The sequence below is a fragment of the Dipodomys spectabilis genome, unplaced genomic scaffold, assembly GCF_019054845.1.
Source record: "Dipodomys spectabilis isolate Male_0828 unplaced genomic scaffold, ASM1905484v1 ptg000027l, whole genome shotgun sequence".
Classification (NCBI taxonomy): domain Eukaryota; kingdom Metazoa; phylum Chordata; class Mammalia; order Rodentia; family Heteromyidae; genus Dipodomys; species Dipodomys spectabilis.
In genome coordinates, this window is record NW_024870704.1 from 33,684 (window position 1) to 40,012 (window position 6,329).

Consider the following 6,329-nt stretch of genomic DNA (forward strand, 5'->3'; position numbering starts at 1 on the left):
ATGACGATGAGTATACCCCCTTCATTGAGAAGCCTACAGTGGACACTTAGACATTGTCAGTGAGTTAGTGTCTCAAGCGGCACATACAATAATTGTAGATGACTGGACACCCCTGCACAGTGCATATACGTGGAATAATACCAGAGTGGCTTCTTTCTTACTTCATCATGATACAGATACCAATGCCCAAACTAAAGGCCTCTTGACCCCCTTGTATCTTGCTGCTGAGAATTGACATAGCAAAGATACGCTGGATCTCCTTCTGTTGAACCATTATATAAAACCAGGCCTGAAGAACAACATAGAAGAAACTGCATTTGATATTGCCAAAAGGATAAGTATGTGTCATTCCCTCTATGAAGTTGTGGAGGGCTGTACAAATTGTTCAACTAAGTCCTAATGTTCGGGTTAAGTTTCTTAAATTTCAAAAATGCAAGTCCATCTTTTGTGTCCCTACAAAATATTTTCACAAAACAAATAAGAGCAATATCTTTTTTTTTTTTTTTTGTTCTGTCATGGGGCTTGAACTCTGGGCCTGGGAGCTTTCCCTCTGCTCTTCAGCTCAAGGTGAGCCCTCTACCACTTGAGACACAGCTCCACTTCCAGTTTTCTAGTGGTTTATTGGAGATAAGAGTACCACAGACTTCCCCTTCCAGGCTGGCTTTGAACAATGATTCTCAGATCTCAGCCTCCTGTGTAGCTAGGATTATAGGCATGAGCCACCAGTGCCCGGCAACACCAATATTTTACTGTAAAAATTCATGGATTCCGCGGAATTCTTCCAAATGAATTGCCTGCATTGGATGTCAAAATGTATCCAATAGTTTTTGTATACATGTATAATGATTTCTTCAGAGTTTGTGATTTTTTAATCAGAAATAATTTTAACTTACCTGTTGAAATGAGTAGTACAGAAAGTAAAATATTTCTGGTGCTTTTCTGAAAAAGTATATTTTAAAATATTCTATATTCCATGTTTGCATAATGTTCATAATTTATTTTATTTTCTCCTAGATATACTTTGAATTCTACATTACTTTATAATGTATAGGTTAATTAATGTGTCCTTTCCGATTGCATTCCATATAGAAACAGTTTGATTCCTTATTTTTCTAGGTCTTTATTTTTCTTTGGGATAAAATGACAATGTTGTCTAATTTGAAGTTTTGTAAATTTTATGCTATGTAAACGCCTTTCTGAGCTGAAGATTTAATACACTGATGTCAAACTAAATTTAATTATATGAATTACGTGTATTGTTACACTTGTAATTTTGTAATCAACCTTTTAATAACTGTTTTTCATTTCTTGCATCTGAAGAATGAAAAATATGGAATACTTCTCAAATTTTCATATTATCCTTTTGCAAGTGCCATGTTAATCTCTGTATTGTAATTTGAGTATACGTGCTGCTGATGCATTGTAGTATCCTCTAAATTTAAGTTGTTAATGATGCAATCTTTATACAGGCTTATATCTATAGGTGCCTACTTGTAACAAGGAAACCTTCTTGTTCCTAACAATGCTATCAATCTTATTTCCCTAAAATTCTGTGAATATTGGAAAAATTGTATTGATCAGTCGATTGCTCACATTTGCAAATTTTTTTTGTCAATGACTATCAAGTCTTTTTATTTGGAATTTTATCGTACTCTCAATTATTTATAGATAGGTCTAAAGGTGATGGCTTTTTCAAGTACTTATTTATCCAACTGAATTAGCTTTGTGGACCTAATGAATTCAAAGTAAGCATTGCTTAAGAGCTACTTCTAAACTTCTTCAGCTGACATTTTCCCAAATGAGGTGTTACTGGCACAAATGTCTACCTGAGCCTTTACCCTTCTTCCATGTGGGAACAGACCAACCAGAATATCTTACCCTGAAAACGTAAATTGTTTTACTTGAACAAAACAAATCTTGGTTACAAGGGATGATAGAGAGATGAACAGTTCAAACAGAACTGTTCAGACTAGAAGGTATTTTATCAAAATATAATTTTTATTATACCTTCCATTTCAACAGTAACTAAAGCCAAGAAGGTGAAAAAATTGTTCATATGCATGATTACTTAATGTCCTGGATTGTCTACCATCAAACCAGGCAGGAACTTACACTACTGCCTTTTTATCACCAAATATTTTCATAGTTGCAGGAGAAGTCCATATGTTTCTCCTCATTATTAGGCATTAAATTGATAATGTTTTAATCACAGTGTTTCCCCTTGCCTACATGCTGTAAATCTACAAATGGTAAAGCTTTAGGTCTAACTCTTTCAAACACTGAGGCAGAGATAATGGAATAATACTTAAAACAGAGTTGCCTTTGATACAGTAACTACAACATAACAATGCAAAACGTGTGCCTTTTAATTATATTAAATATAGTTATATATTTTATATTTATATGCGCTGATTTTATATTTCACACAATGAAACTTACTAGAATTAGTTGATAATTTGACAAATAAATTGATATTTATTCCAATAAATAGGATTGGAATATATACAATTAGGTTTAAAATATATATTAGAATATAAAAAAGTATCAATGCAATGTCTTTAGTATAAACTTGTAATACATTCTAACTGTTCTGGGTCTTCTGAATTCACATGGTAAAAAAAATGTTTTCCTCTAATCTATAATGAATTTTACTCTGCTGCTCTGTTTATTGTTTTAACTCGCTAGTCCCAAACTTTTTCTCCATATTTCTGAAGCATTCCTACTGATTATGCCCAAATTTTGCTAAGATGCCTAAAGCATATTATTCTTCTGCAGGACCCATGGGTCATAGGATCCCAGGTCCCAGGTACCTACATCATCAGATAACAAGGGCAAGACTTCTTACCAAGGCCCACGCAACATGTCAACACAAAGTAATTGAAGACCCATCTCAATTTGTCATTTCCTATATTTCAGGGCCCCAATTCCTTGAGATGCAGGAATTAGCAGTAAGCAATTGTGAAATGCAAGGGAACTTAGCAATTGTTTATCAGAGAAAGCTACTATTTCTATGACCATTAATCCCAAGATTTATGCCATAAAGTCATCATAGCCTAACAGTTTCCAACTTATAAGGGGCACTTTAAAATTACTTAATTCACATCATGAATACCTTATCTCTATTTTGACAAAATACTACACCTCTGCTATTGTGACGCCCTCCTTGTTCTGAAAAGAACACTACAATAAACTGAGCTGCATTATTTTTCCACCACTGGTATTCTTGGGATCACAACACGTGCAAATATTAGTTAGATTTATACTTTTTTAGCTATCATAGATATTCAGGATGCTAAAATAGGAAAATTATGGTTCAAAGCCCACCCAGACAGGAAGGTTTCTTAGAATCTTATCTCCAAAAAACTTGTCCACAAAAGCCAGACTCAAATGGCACTGAGGTTGAAGTGGTAGGGCACGAGCCTTGAACATAAACAGGCTCAGAGACTCTGTCCAGGCCAAGAGTTCAAGCTCTAGGACGAACCAATAAAACAAAATCTAAATTGAAAACAAACCCCAAACCTAGCATTTTTCTCCATGTATACAGAGGCACGTAAATAAGGAAATGGCTTCCTGTGTTACATATAGGTAGAAGAAAGAAGATGTCACACAATTACTCTCTTCATACCATATTAAACCAAACCCTTAAAAATTGTTTTTTCTAAATATATAAATTAATGTCATCCATTTGTTGGCAACTCTGTGTAGATTATTCCCATTAACATGGTGTACATGACCTGTGGGAATTATCTAGTAACTATGTTCTAATTATAACACTCTTGAAAGAATATCTAGGCAAATAGAATGCCAGAATCATTTGAGAATTTTTCAATTAATCCCTCTCCTTAAAAAGAATTTTGTAGTATCCTATGGAATATGAAATTACAAATAAAACCAAAAAATATATTTTAAACCTAAATTCTAATTTAACAAGGTCTACAAAGTCCTACATTAGACGAACTTTGCTATTTCTCCAGACTTAAGCTTTTGTAATCCTTCAACATTTATTTGGAATCCAACAGAATGATGCTTATTTACTTTTGCAAATTTTTGGATCGGAATCATGAGCTATTTTGCATCTAGGAATGTTCTGTAATGATGAGAGCATTTAAAACGCAAGTGAGGATATATATGAGTTGCATTCATTCTGAAACTTGACTTCTCAAAACATAATGACAAAATTAGCCCAAACTCTGAACTGTGTATGCTTTCCTGTTGTTTGGTTTGTTTTACTGAGACAAAATTATTCTACCTGGTCCAGGGAAGGTGTCGTTATGTAATTCCACTATCTAATCTCCTGTCTGAGTGCTAGAATTCCAGGCTTGTATCACATTGCCCTGCCATAGTTTGTTTATTTAATCTAGAAACAGACTAACAATTTTGAACTTCTCCTATGATCTTATCCACTAGACTGATTGCTCAGACTGTTTATGTACTATTTTCAAAGATGTTTTTACATTTGACACAGGATATGAGCATTTTCAGATGCACCTGCAAGGTTCCCTGATTCATTCCACCAAGGATCCTATCCCGTTAATAATGATTACTTGACTCTCTTACATCTCTGGTCCCTACATATGTAATATTCTCAACTTTGGGGGAAAGTTCACTTGAGGGCTTTCTAATATTAAAAATTATCACTTGATTCTAGTCGTACTCAGGACCTATTTTCTATTGTTTTCTAACTTTTCTACATATTCTGAGAGTTGTTTCATTTGTGTATTTTTGTGTGCACCTATAAGTGCCTCTGTGTGTATATGTATGTTTGTATGTATGTATGCAAAAACCTAAAGCTGTTATTCAGCAATCATGCTCGTGACTGGTATTCCAGCTTTTGGCTGGTTAATTATATGTAGTGTCTCAAAGCCTATACTGTCCAAGCTGGATCTAAATTGAACTTCCCAGACTCCTTTACATTCTTAGTTTTTATTTTTCCAGGAGTATCAACTTTCAAACTTCAAACACTTTTGTGAGTGTAAAGTCTAACCTGTAGCCCAGATTTTTGACTCAAGAATTCATATAAAGGTAGATGAACATATACATTACATATCCTGAGTGTTCACTGTTAGAAATGTGATCATAAAGCAAGTTGTTGTGAGATCTGAGGATTGGGGTTTAAAGCCAGCATGGGTGGGAAAGTCCTGGAGACTCTTTTCTCCAATAATTACCAGAAAACTGGAAGTGGCACTGTGGCTCAAGTGGAAGAGCACTAGCCTTGAGCTGTGTTTCAGAGGGACATCGCCCTGTCCCATATTTCAGGTGCCACGAACAATAACAACAACAACAACAACAAGAAGAACAACAACAAAAGAATATAAGAAAAGGAATGAAAAAGATGTGTGATCTTAGCCACCAGGTTCATTCCTATTATAATTCCTGTTCTCTCAAGATGGACTCTTTTTTTCCAGTTAAGTCTATTCTCCCATATCTGACTTGCATTGGAAACAGAATCATTCTTCCATTCTCCTTTTTGCACATTTACATGATTAGCAAGCGTGATTTAAAAAGGGAGTGGCCTCATGCTTCATGTTCCACTTAGGAGTAATGCTTTCTCTATTTCACTCCCATAAATCTACATACTGGACTTGGTTTTATTGTTTCAATGTTTTCTTATTTGTAGCGTCTTCTATATTGTATTGAACACTTATACATAAACAAAGAACTTCTTTTTCTCCTATAATTGCTTTTGTTTCTCTTACTGTTAACTCATGTACACTTGGGAAATTAATGCACAGCACATAGTCTCACAATAAAAGATCTGAGAACCTTCTTCCCATTTAAAATTCACCTTAATTTACAGAGCACTTAAGAAGTTTGAACAAAATGTTCTCATGGATAATGTATTTATAAGCAATTTAAATTTCATTTCTCTTTACTAAGTTGTCTCTGAAACACGTGTTACCTCATGTCCAAAAGTGTCCTTGTGCTATTTCAATGAAGCCAGAAAACATTCATTTTTTTTTCTGGAGCAGCACCATAAATTGTTACTGGAAGTAACTGTTAATGGATGTGGAAACTGATCCCAGGAGAGGAATTGAACATAGAGAAATGACAAAGTTGAAGTTAACTATTGCTTTCTTTTTTGCTGTATAAGAAAAGAATCCTAGGCTGGAAGGAAACTCTGTCCCTGACTTTTTTGAGTATGTCCTTTACTCATATAAACCTCCTCTGTAAACTTCTGTCTGAGAGTATTACAAAAGGAAACAATATGCCATTTGAAGGGCAGCATAGAACAAAAGGAAGTAACTTGGTTTTAAAAGTGTTCTACTGCAAAGAAGCAAAGATATGGACATTTTAAGTGTCTTATGGATGGCTGTTTCACTCCTGAGATG

The 6,329-nt window shown here is 34.5% G+C and overlaps 1 pseudogene; it reads right to left on the minus strand.

Annotated features, from left to right (window-relative positions):
• Positions 1-1,324: 1,324 nt before the first annotated feature.
• Positions 1,325-1,421, minus strand: LOC122104618 (annotated as a pseudogene).
• Between the last annotated feature and the right edge of the window lie 4,908 nt (positions 1,422-6,329).